Source organism: Lissotriton vulgaris, chromosome 8 (genome assembly GCF_964263255.1).
Source record: "Lissotriton vulgaris chromosome 8, aLisVul1.2, whole genome shotgun sequence".
In the NCBI taxonomy this organism is placed as follows: domain Eukaryota; kingdom Metazoa; phylum Chordata; class Amphibia; order Caudata; family Salamandridae; genus Lissotriton; species Lissotriton vulgaris.
Window position 1 is genome coordinate 607,736,971 of NC_141696.1, and position 26,440 is coordinate 607,763,410.

Sequence of the window (26,440 nt, forward strand, 5' to 3'; positions counted from 1 at the left end):
TTCCCTTCTCAAGATCACGCTTTCAATGCTTGTTGGTAGCTCCAAGGTTATTGAAGTGGCAGGGTGAAGCCAGGATTTCTGGCCAGCACCAGCGTGGGACCTGTTGTGCCTCCTTCGCAGAACCGTCCTGATGAAAGCCAGATTAACATAAGGCACTGGCTGAAACATGTTGACTACTCAAGGACGTAGGAGGTCGTAACCCGCCTCTAACGTCCCACAGCCTTATTTTTAACCGCTGGCAGAGGCCCTTTTAATAAAATATCCTCACCCCAGGGACCACCTGCCAAGCCGTTTTAACTTCACTTATCTTAGCACCTCACACCGCACACACAGTGACATACCTGCTCCGCTGTAATCAGGCGTCGAAGCACACCCGGGACACGCTAGGTGTCACTGGGTGGGCCCGATGATGAAGCATGCCACCAACTAGGTTGGTGGGTGAGGGCTTTCAAAAGACACCCAAGAGGTGCCATTGCCACCCGGCAAAATACTGAGTCGCTACATAACTAATATTAATCTACCATAACCGTGTCAGATTAATCCATTGTAGAGCTAGTCTCCTATTGATACCGATAGATATTTATACAAAACGCGTCAGCCGCTGTTTGAACATTGGAGTGCTATGTGGTTTGTTATCCTCACAGACCTGCATTAAACAAAGTTTGGCAGATTCTTACCTGTTTGGCGGCTTTCTACATCTTTGCAGGCAACGTTTGTTGGATATTTTGCGGCTTGCCTGAGCCACGTGGAAAGCTCCGGTGTTTTCAGTAACACCCTAGCAGCGACATGAATCACCGTCGCTGTGTATGGGACAGGGAGCTTGTTTATGCAGATAATACGAGCCAGAGAAGATTCCTTCCACCCATCACCCAACCCACAGGGGTTTAATATATTTTATTGTGACACAGCAGTGTTGAGCTCACTGAAGCAAGAGCCAAGACTACGATATACAGAAGGCCACGGGGTTGGCCACGCCCACTGGGGCAGGACTGTGTTTTCCAACAAGTAGCGTGAAGAAATGCAACAGGTGTGTTTTAACTTCAGAGCCTTTGAAAAAGTGTGTTACACGAAATGCGTCAGTCGCTGTATGAACATTGGAGTGCTATGTGGTTTGTTATCCTCATGGCCCTGCATTAAACAAAGTGTGGCAGATACCTGTTTGGCGGCTTTCTACATCTTTGCAGGCAATGTTTGTTTGATATTTTGCGGCTTGCCTGAGCTGCATGGAAAGCCCCGGTGTTTTCAGTAACACCCTAGCAGCGACGTGAATCACCATCGTTGTGTATGGGACAGGGAGCTGGTTTATGCAGATACTACGAGCCAGAGAAGATTCCTTCCACGCATCACCCAACCCACAGGGCTTTAATTTATTTTATTGTGACACAGCAGTGTTGAGCTCACTGAAGCGAGAGCCAAGACTACGATATCCAGTAGGCCACGGGGTTGGCCACGCCCACTGTTGCAGGACTGTGTTTTCCAACAAGTAGCGTGAAGAAAGGCAACAGCTGTGTTTTAACTTCAGGGCCTTTGAAAAAGTGTGTTTACACAAAACGCGTCAGGCGCTGTATGAACATTGGAGTGCAATGTGGTTTGTTATCCTCATGGACCTGCATTAAACAACGTGTGGCAGATACTTACCTGTTTGGCGTCTTTCTACATCTTTGCAGGCAACGTTTATTGGATATTTTGCGGCTTGCCTGAGCCGCGTGGAAAGCTCCGGTGCTTTCAGTAAAACCCTAGCAGCGACATGAATCACCGTCGCTGTGTATGGGACAGGGAGCTGGTTTATGGAGATACTACGAGCCAGAGAAGATTCCTTCCATGCATCACCCAACCCACAGGGGTTTAATATATTTTATTGTGACACAGCAGTGTTGAGCTCACTGAAGCGAGAGCCAAGAGTACGATAACCAATAGGCCACGGGGTTGGCCACGCCCTTTGGGGCCGGACTGTGAAGAAATGCAACAGCTGTGTTTTAACTTCAGAGCCTTTGAAAAAGTGTGTTTATACGAAACGCGTCAGCCGCTGTTTGAACATTTGAGTGCTATGTGGTTTGTTATCCTCATAGACCTGCATTAAACAGAGTGTGACAGATACTTACCTGTTTGGCGGCCTTCTACATCTTTGCAGGCAATGTTTGTTGGATATATATGTATATATATATATATATATATATATATATATATATATATATATAAATATATATATATATATTACCTACTGTCCGTCGCCAGTAGGTAGTTAAGGTTAGGACCTATTATCCATAGGAAATCCGCAACATTCTATTCCCAATAACTTTGGCGCTGATTGATAAATCTTTTTGAAATTTTCCAAACTTTTGTCCATGTCTGGTCTTCTGCTATCCTGAAAATTTCACGATGATTCGTCAAGCGGGGGCTGAGAAAAAAGGGGGGTCCCAAAACGCGTTTTCCCATTGCAATTTCCCATAGGACCTTTAGCCACAGCTACAGCCCGAACTGCTAAACGGAATTACGCCAAATTTGGCAAAGATGTAGTCCTCAATTCAGGCTTGTGCCTTTTGCTTATATGGTGTCAATCTGTTCAGTAGTTCCTGAGACAATTACAGTTAAAATCTTAGGGAGCGGTGGATCCGCAGAGTCTGCGCGCATTGTCATCGCACCCTAAGCGCACCCTTCCGATCACGCACTGAATGCTAATTGGCTGTCAAGTGGTTGTTAACATTCGAAACCAGGAACTGTTGGCAGCCATTTTGTGCCTTGGTAGGAGAGAGGATGAGGAAGTCAGTGGAATATGTGTGCAAAACGTAGAAAGGGGGCAGGGTAGAAATACTTTTATCCTCTAGACCTGCTTAGGGGTCCCAGAAGGACCCCCAGGGCCCAAAACATTATTTATTTTTTTACAAAGACCCGGGAGGTGCGTGTAGGGTGCGCAGACTCTGCCGTAAAAAATATATATATAAAACAGAGCTTTTTTTGTAATTAGCCCCCGGAAGGCTAAATTTTCGGGGCAAAATTATTGAATTGTATACAGCACCGGGGATTGTCACCTCCCGGGGCTAAAAAAAAAATGGTGGGGGGCGGAGTCCAAGGTCCCCAAAGCCCCAGGGACCACTATACCCCAGGGCTTTATGTGGGAGGGTGACTGCATGGCCTCCCTCCTGGAGCACTCGAGGGCAACGTCACCCCTTGGGGCTACTAAATTAAAATGGTTGGGGGGCTGCATGGTCTCCAAAGCCCAGGGGACCACCACTGCCTGGGAGGGCCAGCTCCTGCAGTGTTCTGGGGTGCCCATCCCATCCTCCCATAGCAAGGAAATCTGTTCGCTCTTTCAAAATGTAAATCAGATTGCTTTTTCACATGGGGAGCTGCATGTTAGTAGCTCCCCATGTGGAAAAGTTATGCCGGCTCTAAAACGCGTAGAATTTGTGCACCAAAGGCGCTGGAGTCGCACACCCTACAGATTATGAGTCATGCATCCAGCGCGTGCACAGCAGGGGGCCGCACTGAGCGGTGCGCTGGGTGCGCGACTTCTAATTTTTCCGTAAAAAAATAGCCCCTATCAGTAATTTCTAATATGCCAGGGGACCCTATCCCCGGGTCTCATAAAAAAATGTTGGGGACCGTGGGGTGCCACAATTCCCCCACTGTCCTGCTCGCTCCTCACGTCCTTCGGGAGCCGGCATTGCTTTTCCACATGGGGAGATGCTAACTTGCATGTGGAAAAGCAATCTGGTTTGGATTTTGAAAGTGAGAACAGATTTCACTGCTGTGTCTTTCAAAATCCAAACTGTTTGCTATGGGAGGCCGGGAGCCGCGAGACTCCCACCTTCTCATAGCAAACAGCAGTGTCCCGGGGGTAGGCACCCCGGGATACTGCAGGAGCTGGCCGTTGGGCGTGGTGGTCCCCAGGGCCCTCAAGGGCTTCAGGCGGAGGGCCACGCAGCCTGCCTCCCAAAATACACAAATCCACGGGGGGAGGTGGTTCCTGGGGTTTCAGGGGAGTCATTGAGGCCACACACTTCTAATTTGGTAGGGGGACCTTGAAGCCCCCCCTAACCATTTATTGTATAGCCCCGGGGGTGGCTCTCACTCTTGTATTGGAGACAGTAATGTTGAGAAATTCTTCCGGTAAGATAACACATGATTTTGAAGTCCATTTTCGGCGTTTTTGTTGTAGTTTGCAGATGTTAAAGCGACGACAATTTTAACTGCGACTTTGTAAATATGCCACTATGGGCCCGATGTAGGTAAATCTCATTTACCGACTCTAGAATACTGAATTTTACTGATTCGGTATTCTAAATTTGGTAAATGAGATGTAGGAAATAATTCGGTAATTTTTACAGAATCGGTATGATTCGGTAATTACCGAATCGGTATTTAACAATTTGGTAATTGCCATTGATTCCTATGGGCCTTGAGTTACCGAATTGTCAAGGGGACAGGGTGTCACTTTGAGACCCTGTTGCATGCCTGATTCTGGCTTGTGTGTCATGTGACACACATACATGCCCTTAGGGCATGTATGTGTGCCACCTGGCACAGGTGTACATGCACATATGTGCATGTACACTGGAATTCGTTATTTACCAAAAAATATTATTTTGTGGTAAATAACTAATTTTTAAGGGCCTGTGGCACTGTTTTCAGTGCCGCCTACATCTAGATTTACCGATTCAGTAAATTTACTGGTTCGGTATTTTACCGATTCGGTAAATTTACCGAATCGGTAAATTTACCGATTCTGTAAAATTTACGGCCCCTACATATCAAAAACCAAATACCGGCCGTTACTGACCGGTATTTGGTGTCCTACATCGGGCCCTATGTTTTGTAATGTCGACAATCTCGTCTTCCATTTAAATAGGCATGAAGTATTTATTGAAGTTCATTGTGAATCGTGAAGCAACACTGTCTAATTGTGATCAATAAAGAATTGAATGAGTTGTGTACTTGCTTTGCTTGTAATGTGCATAGGGGTAGATTTACAAGTTCATTGCGTTACTATTGCATTACTTTTTAAGATGGGAAAAGTGACACGAAAGAGGTGCAAGGGTGTTGTAAATCTGGTTTGGATTTTGAAATAGAGAGCAGGGTGCATCTGTAGGGTAAGTGCAGGTTAGTGTAGGGGTAACAATTAGTATTCTAACTCCATGGGGGTGCATCTGTAGGGTAAGTGCAGGTTACTGTAGGGGTAACAATTACTATTCTAACTCCAGGGGGTGCATCTGTAGGGTAAGTGCATGTTAGTGTAGGGGTAATAATTACTATTCTAACTCCAGGGGGGTGTATCTGTACGGTATGTGCTAGATAGTGTATCAGTAAAAAAAAATACTCCAACCCCAAGGTGGTGCATCTTTAGGGTATGTGCTGGATAGTGTATGAGTAACAATTACCTTTGCAAATCCAGGGGGTTGCATCTGTGGGTATTTGCTGGATAGTGTATGAGTACCAATTACTATGAAAAAGAAAGGAGTTAAAGGAGAAGGAGACACGCACTTTCACTGTGAACCTGGAAGAACAGAAAGTGACGAGAGATGAGATCCGACGTGTTTAGGCTTGAGAGCCTGGTTATTCATTAAATGGGGTCTGGCAGATAAGTGCGTACTTACACTGCAAGAAGCCTTTTGGGGTCTTGCAAAAGCAAGTTATCCTCAATAATTGCCTCCAACTGCGTGTACTTGCAAGGTCATCTGATTTGCTTGTATGGTAAAAACAGAAACTTTCTACACCTCTTCTTCATTTGTTGTGAAGCATTGTAGGAAGACGTATTACCGTCCAATCCCTTTCCTTGCGCAGATTTCCAAAACATTTGATTGGATATTGTGTGGTTAACTCTACCTTCCTGATTCTAATGTTGATTGGCTTGTTTTTTCTATGTGACGTTACGATACCCTCACCATGTACGTAGCCCATTTTGTGACGCACTTTGTTTTACAATGCGTTTCAAAAACTAATTGTGGTCGGGTATTTTTCAGACCCCCCAGGATATAGCGGCACAAATATGGAAATTTAGTGGCACAAATATGGAAATTTAGCGGCATTTTTGCAGCACTTTATTTTACTCATAATCATTCATTTTCAGCCTTAAATCAATGGAAAGTATTCCACTTTGAATAGGCAACCTGGAATATGGAACAGAGGAAGGTATCACGTCTTATAGACATGGTGTGTAGTTCAAAGATCAAAAGTCTGAAACATTGCTCTTGCTTTTTGATCAGCACTTTCACCCCTATTTCTGAGAATAGAGGACAATCCAGCTATCCAGAGAGCAAACATAAAAGATAATATTTAAGTTTTCAGCAATTTTGGGTGATCTCATCCTCACGCTGGCTAATCTGTTACTCTCAGTATCCGCTCCTTTTATGGGCTTCATCGGTGTCAAGCAGTCTCAGGCTTTTAGAATAATTTACCTATATCAGTGGGTGTTAATGATAATGATAACATGCATGTTCGTAGAGCATATAGCATTTTTGTGGAAGGAGGGAAAGAAGGAGTATTTCAATCTAATTACTGCTTTACCTTTACCTGAGGCACTAAACAAAAATCTAGGAAGACTTACCTGATGAAAGCAGCGAGACGCTCAAGACCATTGATGCCACTCGGTGCAAACCACCTCTAATTCACCTAAAGATTATCTATCAAATAATGAGGCAGGCGCTGTACACTGGAAGGCAGAGAAAAGGTTTATTACTCCAGAGGAGAACACATCGCTTCAGACATCGGGACATCGTCAGGAGGTGCTCTAACGGCATCTCGGTGGTTTGGCCTTTTATATACATTTGCGTCAGTTTATTGCATGGCCAAACATCATTGGAATCCCCCCCTTAGGCTAGTTCCCACACAAACCTAGCAGCAATCATCCTCCCACCCAGATCTAACAGATGATCGGTATCTCGCAGCTGGACATTCCAACAGGATCTAAAAGTACGTGGGATCTGTTAGATCTAAGGGTTCATGTCTTTGATTAAATCAGGCCCATTTGTTGGTGAAACAGGCCCTGCCGTGTGTGGGTAATAAACTATGTCCACAGGGGTCGGTTAGTGCCTGGGTCCAGATTGAGTGGCCAGGTGCAGGGAAGGAGGTTATCAAAATGACTTGCTTGTGCATGGAGGATGAAAGGGCAAACGGGTTTAGTGCGGGAAGTGACTCTGGGGCATTGTCATGCTGACAAGGTTTTACGACCCCTGTACATGTGTTCAGGCTTAGTCAGAGCGTGGGGGGATGATAGGGAGGTCGGGGTGACACACAGGTGACCAGCAGTGTACGAAATGGATGCGATATCTAAGATGGTTGTCGCTTACGCGCACGCAGAGGCCCTCGCTAAGCATGATGGTGCCGGCAATGTTCATGGTTGTCGTTTTTACTTCTACATACCCATTCAGCTAAAATGGTCCTATGCACATGCACTGTCGCAGGTGAGACCTAAAATGGGGCCACAGTGTACATTTTAAAAAACTATTTTGAAATAAATGGGCTAAAAGTGTGCTCGGGTTTACAGGCATTTTTGAAGGGGCACTCAAAGGCTCATCAAGAATTATCCACCCCAAGGATACTGGGAGGGGATCCTGTAATCTATCTTTCCTTCTTTTCATCTGTTTTTCCTTCTTTCATAACACATGTTTTAATTTTTTTCCATCAGTTTCCACCTTAGCTTTCTTCATTACTTCATTCCTTATGTATTTCCTTTCTTCTTTCCTTCCTTTCATCTTTCTCTCTCTGTCATTTCTGCTTTTTTGCATTTTCTCCACTCATTTCTTTATATTCTTTCTTTCATCTTTATCTCCTTCTCTCCATGCTCCTCTCCATCCTTGTTTCAATATTGTTTGTCATTCTTTTCTTCCTTCTCTTCATCATGCTTTCATTATTTTTCTATCTATCCAGTCATCTCACTTCTCTCCATCCATCCACCCATCCACTCATCTTCCCTTCTCTCCATCCACTCAACTCTCCTTCCATCATTCCTTCTCGTCGTCATTCTTTCTGTACTTTTACCATCACTTTATAAATCCATCCTTCCTTCCCCTCAACACTTTTTTCTGTATTTGTCATTCCTTCTATTCTTTCCATCGGTATATCCATACACCTTTTCTTGTCTACATCCTTCCACTCATTCACCCATTCACCCATCTTTACTTTGTTTGTCCCTTCTTTATATTCATCTATTCATCCTTTCAATAGTCTCTCCATGCATCCATACTTCTCTCAGGCAATCTTTCTTTCTTCCCTCCCTCCCTCCATCATCCACCTATCTCTCATACTCTCTTCAATCGATGCTTCTTTTCTCTCCATAGTTATCCCACCTATCAATTATCTATCCACCCATCCTCCTCTTTCTGCACCCATCCTCCTGTCCACCCTTCTATCCATTCATCTATCTAGCGTTCCAATTCTCTCCTCATCTCCACTTCTCTCGCTCCATCCCTCCATCCTTCTCTCTAAGCTTCGCCACATCTATCATACACCTCACCAACCATCTGTTCACATTCTCTAAAGCCATCCTGTTACACAATCTTCCTTTCTTATTCATCCATCCATCCATACATTCAACCTTTCCTCCAGCCTCATCCGCATTCATTTTCTCCAATCTCCCAATCCTTCTCTTCATCCATCAATACATCCTGCTAACCTTCCATTCCTCCTTGACATCCAACTACCAATCCATCCAACCTTCTATCTTCCTCACATCTATTTTCTCATTCATCTGTCCACCTTCTCTCCATCCATTCAACTAACCATCCATCCATTAGTATATACTCCATTCTTCCATTTCTTTCATGTAGTCTTATTCCATGTATTCCCCTTCCCCACAGCTCCATCATACTACCCTCTTGCAGTGGTATTTATGAGCTTCTCTTTGGAAACCACCGTCCTGTCAAATTCAAAGTAGTCACAAACAAGTTTCTAAAGCGCAAATGATGTGATGCTCCTGCCACAGGGTTAAACAGACTATGCTGGAAAGCTGGCTAGATATGACCTTTGATGCACCTGTGTGTCCAAATGGTCAGGGACTTAGAGGGTGCAGGGAAGGAGGTTATCAAAGGGACTTGCTTGTGCATGGAGGATGAAAGGGCAAACGGGTTTAGTGCGGGAAGTGACTCCGGGGCATTGTCATGCTGACAAGGTTTTACGACCCCTGTACATGTGTTCAGGCTTAGTCAGAGCGCGGGGGGATGATAGCGAGGTCGGGGTGACACACAGGTGACCAGCAGTGTACGAAATGGATGCGATATCTAAGATGGTTGCCGCTTACGCGCACGCAGAGGCCCTCGCTAAGCAAGATGGTGCCGGCAATGTTCATGGTTGTCGTTTTTACTTCTACATACCCATTCAGCTAAAATGGTCCTATGCACATGCACTGTCGCAGGTGAGACCTAAAATGGGGCCACCGTGTACATTTTAAAAAAACTATTTTGAAATAAATGGGCTAAAAGTGTGCTAGGGTTTACAGGCATTTTTGAAGGGGCACTCAAAGGCTCATCAAGAATTATCCACCCCAAGGATACTGGGAGGGGATCCTGTAATCTATCTTTCCTTCTTTTCATCTGTTTTTCCTTCTTTCATAACACATGTTTTAATTTCTTTCCATCAGTTTCCACCTTAGCTTTCTTCATTACTTCATTCCTTATGTATTTCCTTTCTTCTTTCCTTCCTTTCATCTTTCTCTCTCTGTCATTTCTGCTTTTTTGCATTTTCTCCTCTCATTTCTTTATATTCTTTCTTTCTCTCATCATTATCTCCTTCTCTCCATGCTTCTCTCCATCCTTGTTTCAATATTGTTTGTCATTCTTTTCTTCCTTCTCTTCATCATGCTTTCATTATTTTTCTATCCATCCAATCATCTCACTTCTCTCCATCCATCCATCCATCCACTCATCTTCCCTTCTCTCCATCCACTCAACTCTCCTTCCATCATTCCTTCTCGTCGTCATTCTTTCTGTACTTTTACCATCACTTTATAAATCCATCCTTCCTTCCCCTCAACACTTTTTTCTGTATTTGTCATTCCTTCTATTCTTTCCATCGGTATATCCATACACCTTTTCTTGTCTACATCCTTCCACTCATTCACCCATTCACCCATCTTTACTTTGTTTTTCCCTTCTTTATATTCATCTATTCATCCTTTCAATAGTCTCTCCATGCATCCATACTTCTCTCAGGCAATCTTTCTTTCTTCCCTCCCTCCCTCCATCATCCACCTATCTCTCATACTCTCTTCAATCGATGCTTCTTTTCTCTCCATAGTTATCCCACCTATCAATTATCTATCCACCCATCCTCCTCTTTCTGCACCCATCCTCCTGTCCACCCTTCTATCCATTCATCTATCTATCGTTCCAATTCTCTCCTCATCTCCACTTCTGTCGCTCCATCCCTCCATCCTTCTCTCTAACCTTCTCCACATCTATCATACACCTCACCAACCATCTGTTGACATTCTCTAAAGCCATCCTGTTACCCAATCTTCCTTTCTTATTCATCCATCCATCCATACATTCAACCTTTCCTCCAGCCTCATCCGCATTCATTTTCTCCAATCTCCCAATCCTTCTCTTCATCCATCAATACATCCTGCTAACCTTCCATTCCTCCTTGACATCCAACTACCAATCCATCCAACCTTCTATCTTCCTCACATCTATTTTCTCATTCATCTGTCCACCTTCTCTCCATCCATTCAACTAACCATCCATCCATTAGTATACACTGCATTCTTCCATTTCTTTCATGTAGTCTTATTCCATGTATTCCCCTTCCCCACAGCTCCATCATACTACCCTCTTGCAGTGGTATTTATGAGCTTCTCTTTGGAAACCACTGTCCTGTCAAATTCAAAGTAGTCACAAACAAGTTTCTAAAGCGCAAATGTTGTGATGCTCCTGCCACCGGGTTAAACAGACTATGCTGGAAAGCTGGCTAGATCTGACCTTTGATGCACCTGTGTGTCCAAATGGTCAGGGACTTGGAAAGAATGTTACAAGACACCATGTGGTTTTAGCCTGTATTTTCGTCAACCCACATGTAAAAGTTCTGATATCTGTGAAAGCGTGTACCTCCCATTAGCGGCCTAGTGGGTCATTAATGTATGAAACTGCTTCCAGGACAAACGAGGCAGGAGAGAGGAATCCTTCTGGGTTCCTTCAGACAGCATATAAGGGATCATGAGAATGAGGAATATGCCTGGCACAAGTGTTGTATTTGCATTCTCCACCTGCCCTCAGTATGCTCACCGGCATTTCAACCCCTCACGTTTGTTGTGTATCCCTTTTGTTTCAGTTCCCTTACACCTCTTGGGATTGTGTTGTGTCAAGTACTGTTTTAGTGGTTCGCATCCTGTATTTAATTCCTGGTGCTCTTGAAACTTTTCCAGTTGTTACGAATATTGAGTAAATTCTTAATTTGCTCTGGGAATTGCAAGGTGAAAAGCCCTCTGTCAGCCTCATTAAAAAAAAAATCATATTTTCCAAATTTCGAAGGATCATAAAGTTGAATGTAAATTAAAATATACATTAACAATATGATCCCTCTGTGGAAATGAAAGGTAAAGTCAAAATGATACCATCGCTCCTTATTAATACTTTGCACGTAGTAATTCCTTAATTAACCTATATTTCTTGTAATGGTTCTTTCGTCAACTCGTTATTATATTCCATTTAAACTTAAACATACCACATTCTATAATCTTTTAAATATTTTTGCTTTCTTTTTTAAAAATATCAAACATATAGCCATTCAGATAATTTACCTCTCTTCGATATTCTTTCCTTCCTCCGTCAAAATTCATCCAACTCCTCTGGAGGGCCCATAATGTTTTATGTATTTTTAAATATACATTAACAATATATTACCTCTGAGGAAATGAAAGATATTCTCAAGATGCTTCCGCAGCCCCAAATCATTACCTTGCTCGTAGTTTTGTTCGCCTGCATTAATTCTCTGAAACAAAAGTAATCATCCCACGGGTGTGGTTTATTAACTTTTTGGTTACTTAACAGTCCATGGGATCAATGTATTGCTCCTCCCACTTTTAACTCACTTTTTTCAGTTGACAGGTGTTCTCATTTCCACTGTTTTAGTATGTCACGTGTTTATGTAAACTTGCCTCTTTCCATACTTTTTAATTTTCGTATAATTTCTAAAATGCTTTATTTAAACTTATTTTTCTTAATAAAGCATTTCTATAGGTTACAGTTTTTTTTTATACGAGTATTAACATTCATTCCACTTTTTTTCGACGTATTATTCTAGTAACTTCCCTTTTTTTATTATCCTTCATTACCCTAAACACCTAATTTCCCTGCATCCCGTGCCAGAGATACTCTCTATTAAACTTCGAGTATTCTAATTTATATCAGAGTATTAATTTATGTAATTCCATTTCTCCGAGTTTTAATACATTTATTTATCTAATATTTTTAATCTTTCTTTAAACACTGCAAAGGATACTGTTATTTGTCTAGAATCACACTGTGAATCAGAGTCCATTTGGCAAAATTGAGAGAGAATGATTTGGTTGGTTGATGTGTTTGTAGACACATAAGTACATGTACTGTTGCAGTGAGTTAGGCGATAGGGCATGTAGTGCTTGAAACTCCTATGCACTATTCATGTAGTAGTTTAACGACCTTCACACTTGTGTTTCAGGCCTACAATTCCCCAGTTACTATCCTTACACTTCAGCAAACACTCTGTGACTGCTCTTACAATCCCATAGTGACTCTTTCAGTAGCATGTAGTAATCCTTTCAGGGAAGTCCAAGGGATACTGCTATTTGTCTAGAATCACACTGTGAGGCAGTGTTAATTTGAGACCATTGAGAGAGAATGATTTGGTTGGTTGATGTGTTTGCAGTTACATAAGTACATGTACTCTTGCATTAAGCCAGGCTTTAGGGTATGCAGTACTTTAAACTCCTATGTATTATGCATGTAGTGGTGTAACCACCTTCACATTTGTGCTTCAGGCCTACAATTCCCCAGTCACTATCCATATACTCCATCACACACAGTGTGACTGCTGTTTCAATTTCATAGTGACTCTTTCAGTACCATGCAGTAATTCCTTCACTAACGTAAAAGTCAAACAATTAATAATTCACCCAGTGCCTTTCCTTATATTACTGTAATCATTCAGTCAGTAAGCATGTACTCATGCAGTGAGCCCGGGTTTAGGGAATGGAGTGCTTCAAAGTGCTATGTATTATGCATGTAGTGGTGTAATAACCTTCACATTTGTGCTTCAGGACTACAAATCCCCACTCACTATCCATACCAGGGGTCTCCAACCAGTAGCTCGGGAGCTACTGGTAGCTCACCAGTACCCAGAAAGTAGCTCTCAGAGGTGAAGCCAAACCAAGCCAATCTCAGAGATTCTGTGTAAATTAAAGAAGGCAGCACAGCTCATTTTACTACCCGTAAGAGTTACAGACAGCCAAACCAATGGCAGGGTCTGTTGATAACACTCAAACACACACTGTGGTGGCGTATCAATCAATCAATCAGGGATGTTATAGTTAGGAATTATCATTTAAAAAACCTTAGAAATTAATTGAAAAAACCCTAGGTTTCAAGGGTGTTATAGTTAGCTGGACATTTCACTAATACAAAACCATTGAAATTCTTCCGTTATAGTTAGTTGTACTAACTGTAACTCTCGCACCCGCAATCCACTGGTGATGATGTCACATATTACATCATTCATGACATGGTCAGTGACATCACTGATGACATCACTGATGACATCAATGATGACATCATCCACATGACAATCAGATACACCTTAACATACACTACTATAACCTTTCATCACTCACTGTAAAATACAGAGTACCATATTTGAATCGATTGACACAGCAATACAAGTATCTAAAAACCCACTCAGTAATTACTAGATCTACACACACATCTAATCACTTTCCTATAGATTCACTCATACATGTTGTCAATGACCAATAGAACACTATCAAATATACGTATACACTTATATTAACATTACACACCAGCACACATCCTATTCAGTTATGCAGTCATCCTACTCACTTTTGCAAATATGTACCTTATTTACATTTACTCAGCTACACACTTATACAAATACCACTTCAATTATTCATATAAATAGTAACTAAAACTTACTGTGTTATGAAATCACTATTACAAGTATACAATTATCTATACAGTCACTCATGCAATGAATGAGTTTTATGTACAGTTATGTATATGCAACAACTGTCACATGCACTGTATTTTATTTTTTCTACTTTGTTGGACTTGTTCCATTGAGAAATGTTTTTGCTCATCACCACATCCATAAAGATATTCACTCACTCAAACAAGTATTATAATATGTAGTCTTAACCTCATATACATACTGAATTAACTATTCACATATCTTTGGGCAGTCATACAACCCCCACCGAACCACACACACATTCACTCTCCATTGCAAATAATCAGTTAACTAATATAGACTTTCATGCAGCTAGTAATCAACTGGTGCAGCAGTTTACACAACAACTGACAAAGTGATACAGATATTCACACAGTTTAGTCACTATCCAATATATTTAGTGAGAGACTATAAATTAGTCAAATAAACAGTCAATCACACTGCTTCTAAATCCTCCATCAAGATAGGTATATATAATAATTCCTGAGCATCTTGTTGGATATTTTGTGTAAATTGTGTAGAACCAGAACATACATCCAAAAGATTACGAACATCGGAAACGGTTTGTATTTTACTTGTATCAGTTCTTAATTTTTCTTACACAGAATGCAACCAGCAACACATCTTTTCCCCCTATTCTCCGTAATTTGCTGTTACAAACCTTCAAGAAAAAAAACCACATTGACCACTAGATTAGCATAGCAGTTGACACCAGAACTATTTTCAAACTGATAACCAACAATCTCTTCAACAGTGTCCTTTTTCTTTTTGCTTGCAATCTAACATTATCTTGTTTTTTCCCTTCTCTGCACCTTCAGTACACATATTGTCATACCTTCTTTTTCGACCAACCATACGCTTTTTAAATACAGGATATTGACCTAAATTGGGAGCATCTGTTCTTCTTAACCTATTACACTCTTTGACACAGTTTGCATCTGCAGTAACCTTTGTATCATCAAAATCAATCAGAAACAAACCAGATAATGTTCTGACTCACGACAAAGCAACATATGCCATACCCTCTTTAAACACAGTATTTCCAATATTCACCAAAGCACTGTCAACACTTAAAACTTGAGATTTATGAATAGTCACTGCATATGCCAAAGAAACTGGAAACTGTTTTCTACGGACATATAAATCTTTCACATGCAAAAAACGAACTGAACAACAACCAACTTCTTTAATCTGATCAAATAAAAATTTTAAGAACTCAATACCATATTTATTCTGATAATTAACAAAATCTACAACTTTACCCATTGCTCCATTAACTAAAGCTTTTTCTATGTCCAAATTATGCCTTAAAATGACTCGACAATTTCTACATGCATATAGATCTTTTTCTAAACCAGCAGTTTTAGATATTGATTTTTCGAAAGAATCCAATTTTGTATTCAATTTTTCTGTCATGCTCAATTTTATCAATTGCTTCCATTTATATTATTTCTTCATTTTCCAGTTTCAAATGTTCTTCAATGAATATACAACACTCACGCAGTGTGGTCATTAAGCAGATTACAGATTTGTTTTCTGCAATTTTCATGTATATTTTCTCAGGAACAACATTTTCATTTGAAAACAAATTGGAAAGTAATTGAGTCTGCAGAGCCTGTTTGCCATGTTCAGTCAGTAGTCCAATTCTTATATCTTGGAGAATAGTTCTATAATCAACATCATTTGCTTGTCGCATATTTGTAATGAGTTCTTTGTATTCAAAATATGACCAACTGTTTACGTTTCCAACACTACCCAGAGACTTTCTGGTGTCTTCATGCGCAAGTGTTTTAAATACTGGTTGTCCTTTTAGAAGAGTCAGTTTCAGTAAATCTCCAAAAACTATGACATGTTTTCCTCCAAATAACACGTCATACTCTGTTTTAAGAATGTGCAGCATTCTTAAACGCACAAAGGCAAGCATTAAATTTGAGACCATGCTTACCTCATCAATAATGAGAAGTTTCATTTTCTTCAAGACTCTTGACACTTCACAACAAGCTTCTCCAGATAGCTTGTGGTATTCCAATTTGTTTTCATGCTCCACAGGTAGCATAAGTAAACAATGTAATGTAATTCCTTTGATGTGTGCTACCAACCCAGTTGGAGCAGTGACAACACAAGACAAATGTGACTCAGTTGTTTTCTGTAGGTAACTTGTAATTACTTTAATTAAAAAACGTTTTCCTGTGCCAGCTTCTCCACTCACGTACATACTTATAGGTTGAAATTACGTGCATGAGCACTCCTTCTTTTCATGAAGTAATCCATGGTCAATCTGTTATCTCACTTGCTCATATTTTTGTTTCTGTTAAACATTTAGTTGTTCTTCCAAGTTTCCTAAGTCCATAATATCTTCTTGAAATTGATTTCATTGCTGTTTCCACCTCATTCATGGCGATTGCTGCTTCATTTTCAACAATTGGTTGTCCTAGTGAATCTTGACTCAGCGCAGCAGAACTTTGACTGTCTTGAGAACTGACTAGCAAATTTCAGCTGCAATTGTAGCTTCTTGATCAATTTCATCATTCAACATTTTAACATAATTTGCAAAAGCACTGCATTGTATGCGATCTTTACAAGCATTAAAGGAATCTTCATAGCTCTGGAAATCTCCAAGTAATTCCAGTTCTGAACGCCATGGTTTGAATAGTTGTAAAAGGGCTAAATAGTAAAATTCCCTTTTATCAGAAGTGTCGCAACACAGCTTTCTGTGATTAATCAAATTTCTTTTTATTTGTTTCACAAAACATCCTTCGGAACCAATGACTCCATATTTTCCATCATTGATGTTCTCTGTAGTATTCCGTTTAAAAGTGTAGTTTTGCAGCACTTCATAGAGACACATGTTCTCAAGATGATGACTTCTGTTTGGGTAATATGTGTCCAACATATTTGTTTTCAAAATATCTGTACTTTCCGGATCTTTTTCTGCTAAATATCCAATTTCTTGTACAGATTTCAGTACTCGATTTCACATTGCTGCAAGACCTAGACTCACCCAAATGAGTCTTCTAGATTTAGAGTATAGACTTGCCGATGATAACCGATCTGAGCATTCATATGCTCCGATCTCTCCATGGCATAACATCTTCAAACTGAAACTGTATAATTTCTTACTTAGAGGTTTCTCGTGATAAATCTCTTCCCACATTTCTTTCAATTCTGTCTTTTCTGATTTTGTAATATAGGACGTTACACATCGAGCAACACTAATGGAATTGTCCACAACATACTTAATATTCATGTTAGCATTCCACATGGACAAAATAACTGGGTTGTAGTCAATTATGTATTTTGACTCTTAATTTCTTCTTAAGTGGTAGGTATTTTTGAGAGACTTTCTTGTGATAGTATGTCACAAAGATGACATAAAACTGTTCACTCATCCTTTGGCTATTACAGGACGTGAAATGCAAAACTACATTTGGTGTAGAACTTGTCCTTAGATTTGTACTTTCGTCGACAGTATTTTCCACATCGGTGGCTTTGGAATCGTAAAACATGTGCTCTTAAGTTATTTTCTTCTGTGCTTTTGGGTACAGCACATGTTGCATATTATTCAATAACACTCAAAACACTATCTTCCGCATCTGTTCCAAATTTGGGAGCATCCTTAATCCATAACAGCATATGTATATGTGGAGCACCTCTTGCTTGATACTCCTTTCTCCAAAAGAAATCCACAACTTCTCCAAGAGGAGGATTTTTTTATTGCAGATAAAAGACATCATAGCCTCAAATCTATGATTGAAATACCAGCATACATTAACAGGTTCCAAAGAATACAATTCTCCAGGAGTCTTGTATTCAACATTGTTTATATTGGAATTTGCCTCTCGAAGAAATTCTAGCAAATCATCCCAAGCGTATTCAGCACAGGTTAGGGTAAGGAACCATGTTGGAGTTCCTAAGTTCCGTAGCATATATTTCAGTTCTCCATGACGACGGTACCAATATTCATTAGTCCCACGCTGACATGCCATCAGATTAATGAGCTGAGATTCTAGATGATCATATCTCTGGTGCACTTTATCCATAAAATCTTTTACAGATACATTTTGCAGATGTATTCCAGTTTTTAAAATGTGATTGACTGCATATGAAATTCCAGACAATTCAGTTTCAAACAAAAGATGAAATATATAAGGGATACATTGTCGAAATCTTGGATCTTCTGCATATAATCTTGTTGTCGATATTCAGATGCAGGAATCTGCACAAGACGTTCATCATTTGGTCCTCCTTTTCCAGTTGGAAACAACTGCGGAAATCAATGAGCTTCCAAGCGCTCTTCCCATACACTCATGGGACTTCCCTTTTCTTTGGAACAACTCAATAGTGTTCCCCATCACTTCTTTTGAATGAAGTGGATGCACACTGTAATGTTCATAGATTTCTTCACATCTTAACATGTCCACTTTTTCAATTTGTCCACTTGACGTTTCAGTATCTTCCATTAAAACTATTTCTTCTTCTCCCATATAAACATTCTTATAGTATGTATTGTTTTTGATCAAATACAATGTTGCCTTTTGCACTTTCCTAACATCCACTAACTTCTGCCAGATATTCTTATTCTTAGTCGGCACACCATTAACAAGAATAACTAGTGGTTCACTTTCTACACTTTCTACACCAATGGTTTCAATATTTTTCTTAAAATCTAACGGTAAATACACAACTCTTCCTTTTACTCCTCTTTGTAAATCAGAAGGAGGCAATTTACCTGTTTTAATCTCCATACGAACAATAGCCTGAAACGGGTGCAAACATTGAATGAGAATAGACTCATAGGTGCTTAAATCTATCAATTCTGGAGAAAAAGCAACTAACTCTAAATTATTATACACAGCTCTAGCCGGCATTTTATTCTCATCTAATTTGTTATAACAATATTTACAAATACACTGATCAGAACCCAAATCAAAACAATTCTCTACCAACAAATAAGTTGCAAATTCCTTCCACTTATCATTATTTTCTTTTTCACTTTTTAAATACAGATCAACATTCCTAGTCTGATTTTCATAGTGAGTTTGCTGACAACAAATACAAGAAAAAGTTGGCCTTTCACCTGAAATCACCTTAAACTTTGTAATTTCATTTTCAAAATTTTTTGTACAACTATGTTCAACATTCTCTACAACATTTTCTTCTATTAATGTCTGAGTTTCTTCACTCTCTTCTTCAGGACCAAAGTAAAAAAACTCAATATCATCACAAACCTTTTTCACATCTGATACTGACCCACGCAAAAGAGCATTGTTCAACTCATTTAACTTTAGTGCTGGAGTTTTTGCATAATACAATCTTCTCACTAACTTCCACATTTGAGTATGATGTACTGTCAACATCTGAAATGGTGAAAATCACTTTGACATACTTTCCCAGAAAGCCAGATAATGACCTTGCAAACCAGTATGTTTTCTCACTCTGCTAGGGTCTAGTCCTTGCAACACCTTAATCGTTTGTTTAACACTTTTTCACAATATACTTGTAAGAAATTACGTAATTTATCAATAGATTCTTGTCAGACACTACAAATACCTCTACAATCCCAAGTGTACGTCTGCCTAGAACTTCATCAGCTATCACTTCTTCTGCATTTCTAGGAACCATTTGCTCTTTGTCAATTGGACAACCATTTCTAACCTCATAAGCTCAACCACTGATGTCAACTGCATGCACCAAATCATTGGTCTTTGAATAACTCTCTTCTATAAAAAAAGGCTCAGAACTTGAACTGTGTTTCCATTGCCCTAAGAAAATATCACAAAAATTACGTTTGTTAATTACTCTTTTCCTCTTACTTTTGGCCTTCATTAAATGGATTGGTTTATCTAGTGATCAAGGGCCAAATGTAGGTAAATGTCATTTACCGATTCTTAAATACCGAATTTTACTGATTCGGTATTCAAAAATCGGTAAATGAGATGTAGGAAAAAAATCGGTATTTTTTACCGAATCGGTAAAATTCGGTATCGGACTTTCGGAAATTACCAAATCGGTAATTACCGAATTGGTATCTCCCATTCATTCCTATGGGCCAAAAGGCCCATAGGAATGCATTGGAAATACCGAATCGGAAAGCAGGCAAAAGTGAAACTTAAGACAACAGCCAATCAGGTGCAACCACCCTCCCCCTTCCTACCAGGGAGTGACTACACAGGCAGCTGCAACTAATAAGAAGGTTCTGGAGAGGCAGTTGGAGCAGAGAGAGTGGGAGCAGCAGCAGTTTGTGCACTTTTAAAACTTACACATGGCAAGCAGAAAGGACACATAGCAGACAGAAAGGAAAAGAAAGCTCAAATTCAGTAGCATGGAGCTACAGATTCTTGTGGAGGAGGTGGTAAAGGTGCACCACAGACTTTTTGGAAGGCAGCCCCTGTCTGTGCCTGAATCTGCTAAGAGGAAGATTTGGCTTGAAATCCTTGAAAAAGTAAATGCAGTGGGAGTGACCCCCAGAGTCACATAAGAATTAAAAAAAGAGGTTTTATGATCTAAGGAGCCTCACCAAAAAAAATTATCTGACCACCACAAACAGGCCTCGCTAACTGGTGGAGGAAAGAACACAGCACCCCCCCTCACTGACCTGGAGGAGATGGTGGCCACAACCTTGGAGCCAGAAAGCGTCCATGGACTGGGAGAAGTGGACAACTCGGCGAAAGCTGCAAGTAGAAAAGGTAAGATGCATGCACAGCAATCCCCCTCACATCCTCATCCATCCCTCACCCCTTGATTGCCCCAGTCCCAGTGTGTTTGTGCAAAGCAGTAGCAATGCATCATGGTACATGAAGTCAGTTAATGAGAGACCATGTCATACAGCACAGTCACCACCAAGTTAGGCAAATGATTGCAGACAAGGGCAGGCAGCATGTAACAAGTGCAATTTCGAAAGTTCTATTGCAGTGGCAGTGAGTCATTTGCACGTAGCTGATATGTGCTCGTATGTCCACAGGTCACACTTCAAGAATGCAGTCACAGGAGGCAGAGGACACGGCACCTGAGAGGGATGAAAGTCATGAGCCAGGTCCCAGTGCATCACAGGACACAGGTGTACCGAGTGGGCAGCCACCTTCCCCAGCACCTGACAACACAGAAGAACTGCAGACATCCCAAGACCATCTCAGTCCCCACTATTGGTCTCCTCACCAGAAATGCCAGCATCACAGGATAGCCAAACACCTGCAGCACAACGTCACAGGAGGCATGTAGTTTCCCCACTGATGGAAATGGAGACAGCTGCTGGTGAAATGTTGGGTCAAGATTCACAGAACTTGCCTGGAGCTCACATCTCTGCCACACTGCAGCCCAGCGCAGAGCCTGTACCTACTGCCACTAGATGCTGCACAGTACAAGGAAGGAGTGTAAGTGCACGTGGGGAGGGGTCCAGTGTTTTCCAAGGCCTGGAGGGATCTATGGTCAGGATTCAGAGGATGCAGGGGGAGGTCATCATGGCCTGTCAAAGACAAATGCGTAACCTCAATTTAAACATGCAGGACATTGGTAAGGGCATCAGGGAACTGGTGGAAGTAAACAAGAGCATGGCCATGGGGATACACGACATGACCGAAACCATGCAGCAACTGTGCACAAAACTGGACTCTGAAATTACATCAAGGCGCAGGGAGAAGCAGCGTACAGAGAGAACCGAGAAAGCCATTCACCGCCTGTCAACAGCCACATCCCTGCTATGTAGGCGCAGCATGACCACTCAGGAAGTCCTGACTCAAAATAGTAATCAGCTGACGAGGGGCATAGCCGGAATGACCGGTGCGCTAGAGGCTCTACTCAATGCTCAAACTGCACAAACTGCTGCTATTGACGTGCCGGAGAGTGAAGCTAGCACCAGTAGGAGCAGCACGGCAAGCCACCCTGTAGTGGAGACTAGGAGGAGCTGCAGGCGACTGGAGGTTACAGGCCAAATGCCCAGTGAACAGAGTGAGCCACATACACCTGGCAGCGCAAAGCATGGCCGCAAATGAACAGTTATTAGCATGGGCTACTGCCATTGGACAGAAAGTGTTATTTTGAAAGTTAGTGTTACACATTTGTGCCATGTAAACCAGTGTTGTGACAATCTACAAATATGTTGTGTGCATTCTACACCTGTCTGTGTGTGTTTAATCACTGTGAGCATTGCAGTTAAATGCTCACTGGTGCACTTTGGTTCTTTAACGTAACAAGATATTTACTAGATTAAACTAAATGTTGTGCTTTCAACATAGGTCTCAGTCTCATTACTTACTCAGAAATAGTTGTGCGTAATGTCCTCATGTCTGTATCTCCCATCACTTGGTGTTGCCACTCCAGCAGGTTGTGTTTCAGGCACAGCAATGTCGTCGTCATGATCTTCATAGTCTGACAACTCCACCTCAGTACCCTTCTTCACAGCAAGGTTGTGCAACATCGCACAGGCAGCAATGATCTTACAGCAGGTGATGGGGGTATACTGCCTTGCACCTCCACTCTTGTGCAAGCACCTGAACCTGCTTTTCCAGATCCCAAACGTACGCTCAACCACATTTCTTGTGCTCTTGTGGGCACGGTTATACCTCCTTTGGCTGGGTGTTGAGGGATTGAGGTAGGGGGTGAGTATGAATGAGCGGAGGGCATATGCACTGTCTCCTGAAATGAAATGGGAATACCTCACTCACATGCATACATGTACTTCTTGCAGCTATAGGCGTTATGGGTGTCACACACTGTGTCTTACCTAGCAGGTATCCTTCACCAAATTCCCCTCCAGTCAGCCGTGCATAGATGCCGCTGTTTTGAAATATGTAGGAGTCGTGGGTACTCCCCGGGAATTTTGCCACGAGATCAGTGATGTGGTACTTTGCATTGCAAATCACCTGCACATTGATGGTGTGCGTGGACTTTCTATTTCGGTAGATGTATTCTGTGGCAGCAGGAGGACAAATGGGAATATGCGTGCCATCTATGCAGCCTATTATATTTGGAAAACGAGCCATCTGGTAAAAGTCAGATTTTGTTTGGACCAGTTCAGCATGGGTAGCAGGAAAAGAGATGTAATGGTCCATCCTCTGCAACATGGCGTCAAGGAATTTGTGGAAAAACCTTGACAGGCTGCTCTGGGTCACCCCACCTACCGCAGCAACCATACTCTGGTAGCTGCCAGACGCAAGCAGGTGTAGGCTGCACAGCACCTGCATGTGCATTGGAATAGCGTGTGCCCTTGGGGTAGTGTGCTTCAACAGTGGCTGGAGGTCCCTGATGAGGTCCAGGATGGTGTCTGGCTCCAGCCTGTACCTCTGGAGAATCTCTGCTTCTGTCAGCATGAACAAGGTGATCCTCTGCCTGTAGGCCTGCTCCTGTCTCTGCCATTCCCTCTCTCCTTCCTCTCGTAGCCGTAGCCGTCTTGCAATGACATAAAATGCCGCCATTGTGCAAGAAGAATTGCATTTTGGGTCAATTTTTATAGGTTGCACCTGGTTACCACCTGATTCCAATCCATGGTAAATACAGACTCTTAAATACCGAATTTGAAGCAAATTTGGTATTTCAGGGCTTACCTACATCTCATTCTTCAATTTTTCCACTTCTTATTTACCAATTCAGTATTTTACTGATTCTGTAACTTTACCGATTCGGTAAATTTTCCGAATCGGTAAATTATCCGATTCGGATTTTTCCCGATTCGGTAAATTTACCGATTCGGTAAATTTTCCAATTCGGAATTTTTCCGATTCGGTAACTTTACTGATTCAGTAAATTATCCGATTCGGATTTTTACCGATTCGGTAACTTTACCGATTCGGTAAATTTACCGATTCGGACGATTTTCGGACTCCTACATACCGATTGCTCAATACCGGTCGGCCTACCTACATCTGGCCCCAAATTCTCTTTAATACTAAAATAAATAGTTTCCTCTTTACTTCAAAAGCCTTTTCAACAATGGATTCGATATGCTTCTTCTTTTTATAAAATACTGTTCTTTTTCTATATTTCTTTGTATGTATCATCAAATTATGAACTACTCTGTTGTAAAATATTTTTTGCAGATCTCTTTATATTGATTTTCTCTTCTTTTACTATAAGTTGTATCCTTGGTATTTACATTGCCTATTTTCCTTTCCTATTCTTTGCACTTTTTTTGTGCTTGGAACATTTTCACTGCTTTGCACATTTCCATTTTTTTTCTGAATCTAGTAATATTTTTTATGAAGTCATTTGTGGTCTTACCAGAAATGTTTCTCTTTTTAGCCACATTATGCTGGTCTTTCAATACTTGTGGTTGAGTTTTTTTCAAGTAAGTATCCTTCTTCTGACCTTTTCTTCTTCTTTCACTCTCCGGCCTGATAACTTTTTTTTAATGGTGATAAACAGTATCTGTAAAAAATAATCATAAATAAGTATTTATTAATAACTTTAAAATTATACTTTTTTATTACTATACAAACAAATGCAGTATAAATTCTGACTAAGAAATTGTAGGCCTGAAGCACAACTGTGGAGGTAGTAAGAGCAGTACATACATAGTATATAGCAGTTTGAAGCACTCTATAACACTAAAACCTGAAGCACTGTAGGAGTACATGCATATTAACTAAATGATCGCAATACTATAAGGAGAGACACTGAGTGAATTCATAATTGGTTCACTTTTACTTTAGTAAATAGATTGCTACATGGTACATAAACAGTCACTATGGTTTTGCAACAGCACAGATTTAGAGTTTAGAGTAGTGTAGTGATTTTTCTGTAGTGTAGGGGGTCGTTGTGGGGTACTGTTCTAGGGTAGTGCAGTGGTTTTTGGGTAGTGTAGGAGGTCGTGCTGGGGTAGATTTAAGATTTAGGGTAGTGTAATGGTGTATGAATAGTGTAGGGGGTCATGCTGGGATAGTGTTTTAGGGTTTAGGGTAGTACACTAGTGAATGGGTAGTGTAAGTGGTCGTACTGGGGGTAGATTTAGGGTTTAGGGTAGTGTACTGTTCTTTGTGTAGTGTGGGGTTTTTTGCTGGGGTAGTGTTCTAGGATAGTGCAGTGGTGTTTGGGTAGTGTAGGAGGTCGTGCTGGGGTAGATTTTAGGTTTAGGGTAGTGCAATGGTGTTTGGGTAATGTAGGGGGTCGTGCTGGGTAGTGTTTTAGTGTTTAGGGTACTACAGTAGTGTTTATGTAGTGTAGGGTGCCGTACTAGGGGTAGATTTAGAGTTTAGGGTTAGTGGACTGGTGTTTGTGTAGTGTAGAGGGCTGTGCTGTGCTAGTGTTTTAGGGTAGTGCACTAGTGTTCAGGTATGGTAGGGGGTCATGATGGGGTATATTTAAGGTTTAGAGTAGTGCAATGGTGTTTGGGTAGTGTAGTGGGTCATGCTGGTATAGTGTTTTAGAGTTTACGGTAGTGCAATGTTGAATGGGTACTGTAGGGGGTCGTGCTGGGGTAGATTTAGAGTTCAGGGTAGTGCAGTGGTGTTTGTGTAGTGTAGGAGGTCGTGCTGGAGTAGATTTAAGGTTTAGAGTACTGTAATGGTGTTTGGGTAGTGTAGGTGTTGTACTGGGGTAGTGTTTTAGAGATTAGGGTAGTGCACTGGTGAATCTGTAATGTAGGTGGTCGTAGGTTTAGGGTAGTGCAGTGGTCTTTGTGTAGTGTAGGGGGTCGTGCTGGGGTAGTGTTCTAGGATATTGCATTGGTGTTTGGGTAGTGTAGGAGGTCGTGCTGGGGTAGATTTAAGGTTTAGGGTAGTGCAATAGTGTTTGGGTAGTGTAGGGGGTCGTGCTGGAGGTAGTGTCACTGCAAGAGTACATGTACTTATATGCCTGCAAACATATCAACCAACCAAATTATTACATCTCAATTTTCCCAAATGGACACTGACTCACAGTGTGATTCTAGACAAATACCAATAGTTCTTATAAATGGAATATATAAATACTAACTGGGGAAATATAGACCTCAAACACAAGTGTGAAGGTGATTACACTACTACTTGCATAGTGCATAGGAGTTTCAAGCACTGCATGCCCTAAAGCCTGGCTCACTGCAACAGTACAAGTACTTATATATCTGCAAACACATCAACCAACCAAACCATTCTCTCTCGATGTTCCCAAATAGGCACTGACTCACAGTGTGATTCTAGACAAATAACAGTATTTCTTATAAATGGAGTAGTACAGTAGTACAGTGGTGTTTGGGTAGTGTAGAAGGTCGTGCTAGGATAGTGTTCTACAGTAGTACAGTGGTGTTTGGGTAGTGTAAGAAGTTGTGCTGAGGTAGATTTAAGGTGTAGGGTAGTGCAATGATATTTGGTTGGTGTACATG